Genomic DNA, 14,102 nt, shown 5'->3' with positions numbered 1-14,102 from the left:
CTTCTTGACCAGGGCGTTGGTGTTGTCCGACCAGTCCAGACGGTCATTCAGGTGAACACCCAGGTACTTGTAGGACCTCACCAGGTCGATGTCCATTCCCTGGATGTTCACTGGTACAGGTGGAGAGTTGTTATGCCTGCGAGAATTATTTCCATTTTCACAAATAAAATAAAGGTTTCATAAACTATGTTTTAATTTATCTAGCTGTTGTTTAGGATATTTCAGTCCACGTTTGAAGTCTAACTGCTGTAGTTTTTATGAAGAGCTGTCTAATGTGGTCTAGATTGCTCTAAATTCAGTGGAATCGGAAGCTAACTTCAGCCTCGTGTATTTTACGTTGTTTGGGCCACATAAAACGGTGTTTTTAACGCCGTTTGAATAGAGACGCACCAATAGACTGGTTTACCCCTTTTAGCTTGCCATACACGCGAGTATAAATTCGTCTTTATTCTTAAGGCGACGTGACGACGGGCCTGATTAACCCCACAGAGCCACAACTTCGTTGCACCAACAACTTTAACCTCACTAAGCACCAAACATCACAACCACACAATTCCCGGTAATATGACCGTTTACCGATTAAATTAAACACAACAATGTATGTAAATTCTCACCTTCCTTCCCCACGAGGGTCCCCTCGATAAACGAGTCTTTGTCCGATCCTTCTTCCTCCCCGTCGTTTCTCCCCAGCGAGCTGGAGTTGTGGAAGTATTAATGCATCAGAGTTGTAATGGAAAACAACAGGTGTACTGTCCTTGGTAAGCAGAATATTAATAGCCTTGATATTATAACATGATATCGAAATGATGTCAGCTAGTCAGCAGTCCCCTAAACGGCTGCCTGTATGCCGTGAGCCTGTACAGGAATAGTGACAGGCAGGCTATATAAGATGTAACAGAAGAATGAACGTGGTCTTTTGATCCTGAAGGGGTGTCCCCCTGTTCGGCCGAATAAAGGAAGATCATTAAGACCTCTGTCTGCAGACTCTTAATATCAGCAGCCCTTTTGATAAAGAATTTATCTACAACAGAGTCAGCAGAGGACAGAAACCAACAGTAGTATCCAGATACGTCGGAGTTATTATAAAGATCTTTATTATATTATCTATGACTGGAACAGCTTAATGACTCGCGCTCTCTCTGAAACTTTCTCAGAGAATAATTCCGTCGTTTTCTATCTTCCCTCCTGAAACAAGGGTGGGTAGGAACCAAAAATACCCGAGCAATAACCACAGTTACACAAGCAATAATTCAGTTTACATTTGTCTCGTAAAGGCTCTTTTTAGGCTTTCCCATCGTTTATGTTAGATTAATGTAATTTTAGTTTGCTTGCTGTCTAAAAGTCTTAAATAACTTGGATGTGAAACTGTTTTCACACTGAACAAACATCCGGTTTCTAATATGTTTTCAGTTGCTGTATCTTTAATAAAATATAAATACTTGTTTTAACCAAGAATGTGAGCTGAATTTGGTATTTAATGCATTTCAGCCATTTGTACGGTGGCCAGGAAGTGCAAAACAATATTACATCGACTGCAACACTTTTACAAGTTTACCAAATCTCTTTTACAAAGATAGGTGTTTCACCAAAATCACTGATTCATCCGAATCTGTTACAACAGAGGGGCGATAGTGTACATTTCTCTGCATGGACATCTTAGAAGACAAGCAAAGTCTTAAACATTTTTATTAAAAAACACATTTCTGATAGCTATCTGAATGTGTGACTTTACTGTACCTTAATTTTAATTATCCAAAGCAAAGCAGCCTTTTGGTGGTGGCAGAAGGAAAGAAAAACAACAAATATTCACATTGATTATACAAAAAATAAAACCTTCTATGCTGAAACTAAGTGTCGTCCTCTTCATCTGAACAAACATCCGGTTTCTAATAAGTTTTTAGTTGCTTTATCTTTAATAAAATATAAATAATTGTTTTAACCAAGAATGTGAGCTGAATTTGGTATTTAATGCATTTTAGCCATTTGTACGGTGGCCAGGAAGTGCAAAACAATATTAAATCGAGTAAAACACATTTTTGCAATACACATTTACATCGACTGCAACAGTTTTACAAGTTTACCAAAACACTTTTACAACGATAGGTGTTTCACCAAAATTGCTGATTCATCAGAATCTGTGACCACAGGGGGGCGATAGTGTACATTTCTCTGCATGTACATCTTAGAACACAAGCAAAGTCTTGAACACTTTTATTAGAAAAACACATTTCTGATAGCTATCTGAATGTGTGACTTTACTGTACCTGCATTATAATGAAGCCAGGCTTCAATAAAAGTGTTTTCAAGACTTTGCTTGTCTTCTAAGGCCTGGTGCACACATATGGATTTTTTTTATCTTATGAGATTTTTTTATCTGTTTGAGACCTCACACGTGAAGATAAAAAAACCTGCATTTTACACTGTTGATCGTATTCTGTGTGTTGGCTCCGATAATCTCATCCCAGAACAACACACACATAACAATGCTGTCCTGCAACCGATCTAGAATCTAGTCCTCCGAGGCGGACATCTCACGTGACCAAACGTGATGTAATAAAAAATGAAGAAGAACCATGGCAACAACCGGAAAACACCACACCCAGCATGTAAGAGGATATATCGGACAAGGGAATTATTGTGGCGCACCAACTTTAACCTTAACCACACGCCGCAGCAGGCTAATAATTGAAAATTTATATCCAAAACGCGTCACGTTAAACCACTTCACATGTCACGATGCTTTATTGCTTTACATCCATGTCACAATCTCATGAAACAGCCACTTACTTTGTTTGATGATGTTCCAGATGTGCAAGGATATAAAACAGTGCATTTAGATGATGTTAATTGTATATACAATGACAACGATGACGGTTAATAGAAAATTTCTCCCCAAGCTCACCCTGCCTCCATGCTTCAGGCCCCAAACCAGACACAGGTGAGCATACCCATTAATAAAAATAACACACCCACAGTGCCACCCACAATCACCGGTCATGTCACCATGCTGTGCGCACATACATTTTATGGGAAAATAAATAAGGCAAGGCAAATTTATTTGTATAGCACATTTCATGTACAAGACAATTCAAAGTGATTTACACTTTCCATATTAACATGACAGCATCACACAGTTGCTGCAGGTTTGTCGGCTGCATCCATGATGAGAATCTCCCGTTCCACCACATCCCAAAGCTGCTCTACTGGACTGAGATCTGGTGGCTGTGGAGGCCGTTGGAGTCCAGTGAACTCATCGTCATGTTCTAGAAAGCAGGTGGAGATGATCTGAGCTTTGTGACATGGTGCATTATCCTGCTGGAAGTAGCATCAGAAGATGCTCCACTGTGGTCATAAAGGGATGGACATGGTCAGCAACAATACTCAGGTAGGCTGTGCTGGTTCAACCAGGCCACGTTGGTACTAAGGGGCCCAAAGTGGACCAAGAAAATCTCCCCCCACCATCACACCAGCAGCAGCCTGAAGCGTTGATCCAAGGCAGGATGGATCCATGTTTTCATGATGTTTCCAGCAGATTCTGAGCCGAGCATCTGAATGTGGAGCTGAAATGGAGACTCATCAGACCAGCAACGTTTCTCCATCTTCTATTGTCCAGTGTTGGTGAGTGTGTGTGAATTGTAGCCTCAGTTTCCTGTTCTTAGCTGGCAGGAGGCACCCGGTGTGTCTTCTGCTGCATCCTGGTCCAGACAACTGCTGCTCTGGATATTTTCTCTTCTTCAGACCATCTCTGGAAACCCTGGAGATGGTTGTGGGTGGAATTCCCAGTAAATACTCAGACCAACAACGATGCCACGTTCAAAGTCTCTTAAATCCTCTTTCTTCCTCATTCTGATGCTCAGGTTGAACTTCAGCAAGTCGTTTTCACCACGTCTCCATGGCTACATGCTGCCGTGTGATTGGCTGGTTAGAAATTTGTGTTAAACAGTTGAACATTTGGAGCTGATAAAGTGGAAAGTAAGACATGTTATTACATTTTTAGGCAACTAGATCCTATTTCTCTTGGTAAACTCCTCTTTCCCGTGTTTATTTCTTCCCGTTTCCATCAGATTTTACCGTTTTGGACAAATGTTTGGCCCAACTTAACAAATGTATCAGAAGGTGTCTTTTTCTAGGAAAAACACATCACCACACAAAGTAAACTTTACTTCAATCATGTTAAAGATGGTCATAAGGATGTTTTTCTGTGTTAATATGGTCTCCCTCCTTCTTAGAACAGGTTAGATTGAAAAATTTAAATTACAGTTGTTTTAAACACATCTCTAACAGTTTTTGGTTTATTTGGATAATATATACATATTTTTGGTTAGAGTTTGATTGCAAACATTTCTGTTTCTGTTTGTCACTTTCACTCAATAAAATGTGGATAACGGTACAGAAGTGAAGTTCCTACTAATAGAAAAAAAGGAAAGTTATCACCTTCTTTGCTTGTGATTTGGGTCATTGCCTCTTGTAAATCTGTGAACCTGAGTCCTAAAAAAACCTGAGGGATTAGTTGCTAATTTAAAACAATTTGCATCTTTCAAAGAAGCACATATTATTCATTCAAATAACATCACCACATAAGGTCGACCTTTATTCTGATTTATGGGTGATAAAAAAACACTCCTGGTTTTAGCGCATGAAGAGGCACTTCCTTCACAATTAAATAAATAAATAATGAAATTATTGCTGAAATGACAAAGGTGGAACGACTTTTGTGGGATACATTAGTTGTATAGCTGCAATGTTAAAAACTGCTTTCTGATATCGTGTCTATCGGGCTGTAGCCTCAATATGACTTGAGACCTTATGCTGCCCTGACATTGAAAAGTAAAGAATAAAAGTTATAACAGAATAGAAATAGAAAATGTACAACAACAACATATCAGCTAAACAACATTACTATACTGTACCTATGGTGTTTTGTTGTTTCTGGATCTACCACTTCTATTCTTTTTAGCCTGAAGCTCATACGAGATTATGACATTGTCATGATCTTAGGGTTTTGATTTAAGGTTTTTAGTCTTGTCATGTTTAGTTTTGGTTTCCTGTCTTATTTTGTAGCTTAATTCCTCTTGTGTATTGTGTTTTGTTTTGCTTCCTGTTCTTTAGCTCACCTGGTTGGATTTTCTCATTCACTTCACCTCTTTCTTATTATTCCCTCAGTGTATTTATACCCCTTTGGTTTTCAGTTTCCTTTGTCAGATCCTTGTGGTATTTCTCTGTCGTGTGGTTCCTGAGTTTCTTGGCTCTTAAATTAAAACCTTTGGGCTTTTGGGTCCTAGACTCCACTGCATCGTGATGGACATGCTTCTTGATGATAAATGCCCAAAATGTATCACTGATTGTACAATGATCAGCGTTCCACTCTCATACGTCACATGAGAAAAGACTTTTAACACAACGTAAAACCTTTTGTTTGGTCTGCTTTTAAATACTACTCTATGAATAAATTATTCATGTGAAAAACTGAAAAAAATCACCAACTTCAACTTACTGAAAACTGCTGTTGTGTGGTTTGTAGGAGATCTGGTACATAATTTGAAAAAAGGATATTTAAACTTATTATAGCCTTACATTGTGAAAACTAAGGAATTTTAGAGAAGATTTCCTCTAATCATTTCCTTTTTTTTCATTTATCATTCCCGACTAAAAGAGAACACTCCACCTTATTCCAGCAACGAGGTCCTCTCCCTTAGAGACAGGGTGAGAAGTAAGGTCATGTGGTTTGGACATGTGGTCAGGATGCCTCCTGGACCTCTCTTTGGTGAGGTATTCCGGGCATGTCCCAAAGGGAGGAGACCCTGGGAAAGACCCAAGATATGGTGGAGAGATTACATCTCTCGGTTGGCTTGAGAACGCCTTGGGATCCACCCGGATGAGCTGGCAAACGTGGCCGGGGCAGGGCTTCTCTGCTTAGCCAAATGCCCCTGCAAACCGACCCCGGATAAGCAGCAAGAAAATGGATGGATGGATCTCTGTTTTTCTTTTTTTAGTATGTGCAGGTGTTTTCATCTTTACATGAGATAAAATTTACTGTAATGAACTGTATTTAACCAACATGTTGCACAAGCTTTTATTAAAAAGGTGTTAAATGTGGAAAACGCTGTCATTTTGCATGGCTGACTAATTGTCTAAGACCTGGTACACACATAACCATTGTTTTAATCTTATGAGATTTTTTATCTGGTTGAGACCTCACACGTGAAGATAAAAAAAAGGTAAGTTTTGATCGTATTTTGTGTGGTGTGATCCGAAAATGTAATCACAGAACAACACACACATAAAGGTGCTGTTCCGCAGCTCATCTACAATCTAGTCCTCCGAAGCGGACAAATATCGAAACGTAGAAGAAGAACCATAGCAACAACCGGCAAAAAACAAAGAAGAAGAACCATAGCAACAACCGACAAAAAAACAAAGAAGAAGAACCATAGCAACAACCGGCAAAAAACAAAGAAGAAGAACCATTGCAACAACCGGCAAAAAACAAAGAAGAAGAACCATAGCAACAACTGGCAAAAAACAAAGACGAAGAACCATAGCAACAACCGGCAAAAAACAAAGAAGAAGAACCACAGCAACAACCGACAAAAAACAAAGAAGAAGAACCATAGCAACAACTGGCAAAAAACAAAGAAGAAGAACCATAGCAACAACCGACAAAAAACAAAGAAGAAGAACCATAGCAACAACCGACAAAAAAACAAAGAAGAAGAACCATAGCAACAACCGGCAAAAAACAAAGAAGAAGAACCATAGCAACAACCGACAAAAAAACAAAGAAGAAGAACCATTGCAACAACCGACAAAAAACAAAGAAGAAGAACCATAGCAACAACCAGCAAAAAACAAAGAAGAAGAACCATTGCAACAACCGGCAAAAAACAAAGAAGAAGAACCACAGCAACAACCGACAAAAAACAAAGAAGAAGAACCATAGCAACAACTGGCAAAAAACAAAGAAGAAGAAACATAATAACAATCGGAAAACCAGAGGAAATACAGGACGAGGGAATGATGGTGGTCTTGGGACTATTGTTAACAGAAAAAGCCAGAAATAAAAAAAGATAACAGACTGGAGACGGCGTGAACACGGACTTTATTTACTTCCTTGTTGCCCAGCCAGCTCGCTCTCTGATTGGCTACATTCTGTGTCACGTCACCATCCACGCAGTCAGAATGCACGAGTCGTTGGCGTTCCTCAGAAACCACCTCTGAAATATTGAACATGTTCAATATTCCCAATTGTTGGCTGCGACCCCTTTTCGGAGGGGATTATCAGGACAAATCGGCTCGTAACACACCACAGACCAAATGATAATTGTACAGGGAAATCTCACGATGATCGGGCGTTTGCTGTCAGAGGTCGGGAAGAGGCAAAATCAGGAAAAAAACTGCCCAAAATCGTTATGTGTGTAACAGGCCTATGTAATGAGTATGTTTATTTTATTCTTTTCTTCTTATGTCTTTAACTGCATTTGCACATTTTGTAATTAGCACAAAATGGAGAAAATGGAAAAATGTTTACCCAAACGAAGTACAAACTATAAACATGGTGATGCAATGTAGGAAGACTCAGACAAAACAAAATGAAACAGAAACACATTTAAATTTTAAAATTATATAAAATTTTTAATAGTTTTAATTTTTAATTAATATTAATATTATTATTTGTATTTAATTATAGCTCCAATTCAGACTTTATAGATCAGGGCCACACCTCTATAAGAGCTCATGATTTCATGGAATGTCATTTTATCGACACGTGATACAGTTTAGCGAAATTAAGGGAGTGAGTTTAAAAAAGTATAGAGAAGGTCTAATATAAAGGTTTGTTATTCAAATTATTGAACAAAGTTGTTGAACTATTCTGTTCTATTAGTCTCATAAGACAGAAAGAGGGAAGAGATAGATTCATCCCACTCAGGAAATGCTGACAGCATTGATGCTAAACTTTTTTGTGTCAACCATTTTGCAGGTAACAAAAATTGGGTTGAAAAGTTGTTGAATTTCTGACAGAATATTTAGGACTGAACACAAACAGGAAAGGAGAACGCCTCCACCAGCCTGAACACCAGTCTGTCAGAATGTCAAGATACCATTTAAACTGCAGCTCCAATGATTAGCTTTCCTGAGGGATATGTAATCAGTACTGTTGGATTTTTATTCATGTGCTGGAAAACAGTCAACAAGGGATTCTTTTAAATCCTAGAATCTCTGCCTCCTTCTCTCTCAATCTATGTTTCTTTATCTTTCCTAGTTTGTATTTCTGTATCTATCTATTAATCGCTTTATCTTTGTATATTTGTTTATTTCTCTTTATATGATCTGCCTCTCTGTTTCTGTCATATATATATGTATATATATAAATACATATACATATATATATATATATGTGTGTGTGTGTGTGTGAGAAACATATGTATAAAGACAGAATTACAGTTTTATATGCTTTTATATAGAAAGACAGATCATATAGAGATAAATTTATGTAGATAGATAGATAGATAGATAGATAGATAGATAGATAGATAGATAGATAGATAGATAGATAGATAGATAGATAGATAGATAGATAGATAGATAGATAAACTAGGAAGTGAGCCTAAACTATTGACTAGTAGTCTACATGTATATCGATTTTAATATAAGGATATTTCTCTATGTCATCAGCTGTCTTTGTATTATATATATAACTATATATAATCTATCTGCCTGCCTGGCTAATTTGATTTATTACGAGTGTGTTTATATTTGTTTTCATCGCTTTTATCCTTCTGAATTTGTTATACCTCTAGTTTGTTTAATTTTGTGTATTATTTTATTTGTGCTTTTTCTTTAGTTTTCTTTATTAGATTTTTGGACACATTGTTTTCGCTTCTTTTGCTATGTCTAGTTTTTTTTCCTTCTTTCTATTTTAGCTTGTTCTGTTTCTACTGTGTTTCTTTTATTCATTTAAGTTGGTTTAAATCCTCTAAGTTTAATCGATTTAATTCTGTTTAGCTGACAAGGTATTTTATGAATATTTTCATAGATCAAATAGAAAAATCAATACACTAAGTTAAAATAAGATTTAAAAAACATCAGTGTGCATGTCTGTAGAAGTAAAATACTTTATTTAAAATTAATGTGGTACTGTTTTGTAATAATTAATGCACCAAAGGGTTATATATATCTATGTTTTACTGTTTTTTTGTTTTGAGTTTTATAAGATATAGACCTTTTTCTATTTGTATTTTTATTTTCTTCCTTTTATTTTTTCTGGTTTCAATATTTTTATTTTGTTTTTTTTATTTTATATTTAACTTTTTATTCATATATAAACAGATTGCTTTGTTTTGAGTTTTTTTATTAAGTTATTTATTGGCCTAATAAGCTTATTAACTTATTCTCTATTTGTATTTTATATATTTGTATTATATATATATATATATATATATATATATAATTTTAAAATATGTATCATTTTAACTTACATGTATAAATAAATGTGTAAACTTTTTGAGCTTCTTTTACTATTTATATTTTAGAATTTAATTAGGACCTGATGTTGACGAGGTGCGGCCCTGTTTTTAAATTTCTAATGAAAATGCCCAGGTTTTAAAACATCTAGCTATAATGACCGCAGTCCACATGATTAAGACACTTCCCTCAAGCGGGCAAGGAAAAACTCCCAAACTGTCCTTTTAACAGAAGGGCCTGGAAGAAACCTCGGGAAGGATCACACAAGAGGGAGCTCCCTTCCAGAGACATTAGAGTGTCTAGTGGGCTGCAAAACGAGAATATCTATATATTCTCTAAACTACACTGGGCATTTTATTGTTTCTCTGGTCCTTTTCCTCTGAGGCCTGTCTTCCTTTGTGTTAGTTGAAGCCACGTTTTGAGCCTCTTTGGGAGAATCTAAACAAATAGACAGAAACAGCAAGTTATCAAAAGCATTAATCAATTTAAAACAAGATTCATCCCAATGAATGTGTGTTTCTGAATGTAGGCATCTATATATTCTCTAAACTACAGTGGGCATTTTTTTGTGTGTGTGAGTGTGTGTTACCACCTGTGCAGGTTGTAAACCTGCAATACTGATACCATCTTCTACATCCTCTTCATGAAGTTCTGGTCCTTTCAGCCCTCCACACTGGGCGCAGCTGCTTCCTGTCCTAGCCCGATTTTTTCTTCTTTCTCTTCCAACAGCTGCCTGAGCTGAAAAACAAAAGTTAGGATTCCATCAGTAACGTTTTTTCTTATACAAGCATTTTAAATAACTACCCCTTACCTGCTTCCACGTGGAGCATCTGTCAAATCATCCAACGTTCTCTTCCTCCGAGGTTTAACTGTAACCTCAGATGATGCAGCTTCACATCGATCCCGTTGGGACACACCAAGAAAGCCAATCTTTCTTCTCTTCCTTTCCGGAGAGCCATGGCCTGAGCTAGTAGACAAATTACAAGTTGTTAGTATTGCATCAGTAACATTTCTGCCTGTACAAGCATGTGAAAAAACTTCCACCGACCTGCTTTCAAACTGTGGAACTGTAAAAGTTCCCAATGTTCTCGTCCTCCGAGGTTCCCTCTCCACAGTTACGCTCTGCCAGTGAAAGATGCCTAGTGCTCCCACCACAAGGTGGCGCCACATCAGTAGCTAGACTCTTCTCCTCTGTTGTTCCCCGGAGGTGGAACCATCTACCAAACTCCGTCCGATCCGCAGAGTCCTTATCCACTTTTAGAGCAAGCTAAAGACTCAGTTGTTTAAGGAGCATTTCCACACTTAGCCTAACTCTTTTACTCATCGGAATGAGTTAAAAAGATTTGTCCAGCTCTTTGGTTCAGCTCAGTACTGAAGAAGATGCGTGCACTTATGCTTAAGATGATGTTGTGTGATGAAATCATAAGGAAAAAAAAGAAAGTCCTCCTCTAGCGCTACATGACAGCACCTGCGTCCACCTGGACTCCCAGCAGTCTGAGTACCACTTAATGATGACGTCCCTTCTGGTTGGTTTCTGCTGGTGTTCTTACTCTCGTCTCGAAGTCGCTTTGGAGAAAAGCGTCTGACTGTAGAACAGAACAGAATGGAGTAGAAAACAGAAATTAAACATAAAAGCATATATACACAACATGAGTTAGAAAAGGATTTCTTGTTGGGTTAAAAGTTTGAATTTGTATGGTTGCCACCATACAAATGATGATTGTACCTAAAGTCAATGATCTATTTTCATTTATTCCCATTAAACCTTCCTCCATCTGGTTTGAGTCATTCGGTCGTTCTGACTCAAACTTCCAAAGGAGCCAAAAGGTTCGTCACACGTGGTGGTCCACAGGTTTGGGTCTGAAGGTTCTGGCTGCTCATTCAGTCTCGTCCCAAGACGCTGCTGGATTGGTGGTGTCAAGAGATGGTGAAATAGTGAAAAGGGTCTGCTGAGATGTGGCAAAAAATATCACTAGTGCAACTTTGATGAGCCAAAAATAAATAAATTAAATATTATGAAAAAGAAAAAAGAAACTTTGTAAACTGGTAATGAAGCGAAAAAGCCTGAATTAACCAGTTATCAAAAATCAGTACAAAAAGTGAGAATGCAAAAACTAAACTGGAGTTTAAGTAGATATAAAGAAACAAAGAACTGCTGTGGAAATTTCATATATTCACTTCAATATTGTGTTATACTGATCACTCTCAAGGTAAACAGATTGTTCAAGTTCTTGGTAACAGAGATTAATGCTGAGGAGCCTGTTGCTATCGTAAAAGTGGATGCATTCCTTACAACAGTTCACACTGACCTGTGTGGCCAGATACCTTCAGGATGACCCAGCAGGGCATGTTTATGTGCTCAATAAATGCAAAAGCTCATTAGGTTTGCTGAAGTGTCTAATCCTGTGTGAGGAACAGTCTCTTTGTTTTTATCTTACAAGATATATGATGTGCTGTGACGTGATCCTTCTGCTTAAAAGATGCTGCATGTGTGTTTCTTATCAGATTCTCTTCATATCTCTGTGCTGTCAGACCTCTGAACAGTCTCTCGAATTGCAATTCTATTCTTTGTATTTTAATTCTGTGTTCAATAAACTTGTAATCATTTTTCACTTCAGAACCAGACTCCTCATCCTTGACAGAGTAACTTTTTGCCTCCACAGAACAAAATGTAGTCTAGTACCAAAAGGCATGTGTAGGGCGGATCTTCTCTCCTCATGCATATTAAAGAATGCAGGTCTAATGTGGTCCATAGTGATGCGACTTACATAACGGCAAAAACCGTAATTCTTCCGCCGCATCTTTCTTTCCATTTCTGAAGAGAATTCTTGCTCAAGAGTCATCACACAGGAGGGTTTTGGAAGCATCTCGGTAGAACACTTTTTAGTTCTCATCTCTGAATCTGAATCGTTTGTCGTAAGTTTTTTTAAGTGTGAGGATGGTCCACGCCCATAAGAAGGTGTTCAACCAATGGGCAGCCTCTGCAGTGCTGGGATCAGATGACCTAGGGGGCTGGTTCAGTGTTTCCTTTCTGATTTCCTTTGTAAAAGTATCAAACATTTGTTAATACATCTGTACGTTATCAAATGTTAGTCTTAAATGTCATTGTTAAAATACTGATATACATTCTAAAGAAACATTATCATCATTCAAACAAAGCAAATGTCATTAAAATGAACTATAAAGACTGGTGAGGAAAGTTTCAGATCATGAAGGAATCAAACTTGTCAACCTTGTACCATAACGATGACCTGCATATCTAAATACCAATAGCTTATCAACAGCATATGAAAATATTTAAAATATTGACAGAATCTTTGTTCTCTACTGTATCTTAGATAAAGAAAGTCTGTCCTCTTGTCTGTGTTCTTCTGCTGAAGTGCCAAACCTTTAAAAGTTTATTACCCGCAAGAATGTTAAGTTAAACAAGTCCTGGTGGGGGATCCCACCAGATGATCTCGTCTTTGCCCTGGTTGAGATATTAGACCTGTGGGTGTTAGCTTGTCAGCTTGGAAAAACAAACAAGTTTTGAGAGTAGAAGGTCCCAGGTCATCAGTTGAACATCCATCTGTGAAGCAGGGGAAAATTACTTTGTTTTAAGTATTTTCATGAAAGATTTGTGGATGTGCAGAAGATTAATTTGGAAACTTCCCAGATACCGAGTTTATAAAAAGTTCAAACTTCCACTCCAAACTTTTAGTCACAAATGTGTTTAAATACCTTCAAAATGACTGACAACTCAAATTTAGGCCTTGTACAATACAAATTCTCTGCAGAAGCTACTATACAAGACAGAGTGTTCAAGATGGGTTTAGCACCATCAAACATCTGCTCACATTGCACTAATAACACACCCAATGGTTATTTGCATGCTTTATGGTCTTGCATGCCTTTTTTTTTTTAGAAGCTTTTGCTTCAGGTACGTGAAGACCTTTCAACGTGGTTAAAGTGTAATATTACTGCACACCCCACACTTGGCCTACTTGGTGACCTGGGTGATATCAACATAGAAATGAACTCCGCACACATGGTCCTCACTGGGTGGCTGGGCTGCCCTGGCGTGGGTTGGGCGGTGAAGCCTGGGCCCTGGTGCTGGGGAACTGTCCTCCTTTCAGTGGGTGGGGCGGCCTGCACTGGAGCAGGGGATATGGGGTGAGAGTGGGAGTTGAGGATATGGGTTTGAAGATGTGGAACAGGTTGGTGGGTGGGGGATGCTCTGGCTGCAGCCTCTCTTTGCCGCCTCCTGTCTGGAAGCATTGCCATTACTGCAGTGAGCTGTCTCAGTTCTGCTCTGTGGGCCGTCTTGGTCTGCCTCTGATCCTTGGACTCATTTGTCAATCTCAGCAGTGGATCTTTGACAGCCCAGTTTCCACATGTGTACTCAGCTTGTTATAATTCTAGGCAGAGAGGAGTAGCAACTCTAATTAACAGAAGGTTAAATGTTGACATTGAGAATACAATCATAGATCCAGAAGGCAGATTCATAATAGTTACAATATTTATTCAAAATGTTAATTTATGTACTGCAAATATATATGGTCCAAATGTTGAAGACCCGTCCTATAGTGGCTAAAGTTATCTTACTGTGGCAGTCAATTTCTTCGTAACATATTCACACATTTAACCACTCTAAGACGGAA

The 14,102-nt window shown here is 38.1% G+C and overlaps 2 protein-coding genes and 1 long non-coding RNA gene across 2 annotated transcripts in view; 1 reads left to right on the top strand and 2 right to left on the bottom strand.

Annotated features, from left to right (window-relative positions):
• The window catches only part of LOC121641647 (gastrula zinc finger protein XlCGF8.2DB-like), a 399,458-nt gene that overhangs the window by 115,395 nt on the left and 269,961 nt on the right, over nt 1–14,102 (bottom strand).
• Nucleotides 1–14,102, top strand: part of LOC121641689 (E3 SUMO-protein ligase ZBED1-like) — a 631,274-nt gene that overhangs the window by 530,647 nt on the left and 86,525 nt on the right. The gene's annotated exons all lie outside the window — the stretch shown is intronic.
• LOC121641708 lies at nt 9,821–10,401 on the bottom strand. The gene is made up of 2 exons (XR_006010761.1): nt 10,274–10,401; nt 9,821–10,200 (listed from the first exon to the last, which is right to left on the bottom strand). It is a non-coding gene; the product is annotated as an uncharacterized LOC121641708 (long non-coding RNA).

The sequence above is a fragment of the Melanotaenia boesemani genome, chromosome 6 (assembly GCF_017639745.1).
Source record: "Melanotaenia boesemani isolate fMelBoe1 chromosome 6, fMelBoe1.pri, whole genome shotgun sequence".
In the NCBI taxonomy this organism is placed as follows: Eukaryota; Metazoa; Chordata; class Actinopteri; order Atheriniformes; family Melanotaeniidae; genus Melanotaenia; species Melanotaenia boesemani.
Note: the sequence above shows the minus strand (reverse complement) of the source record. Positions and strands in the feature narration are given on the sequence as shown.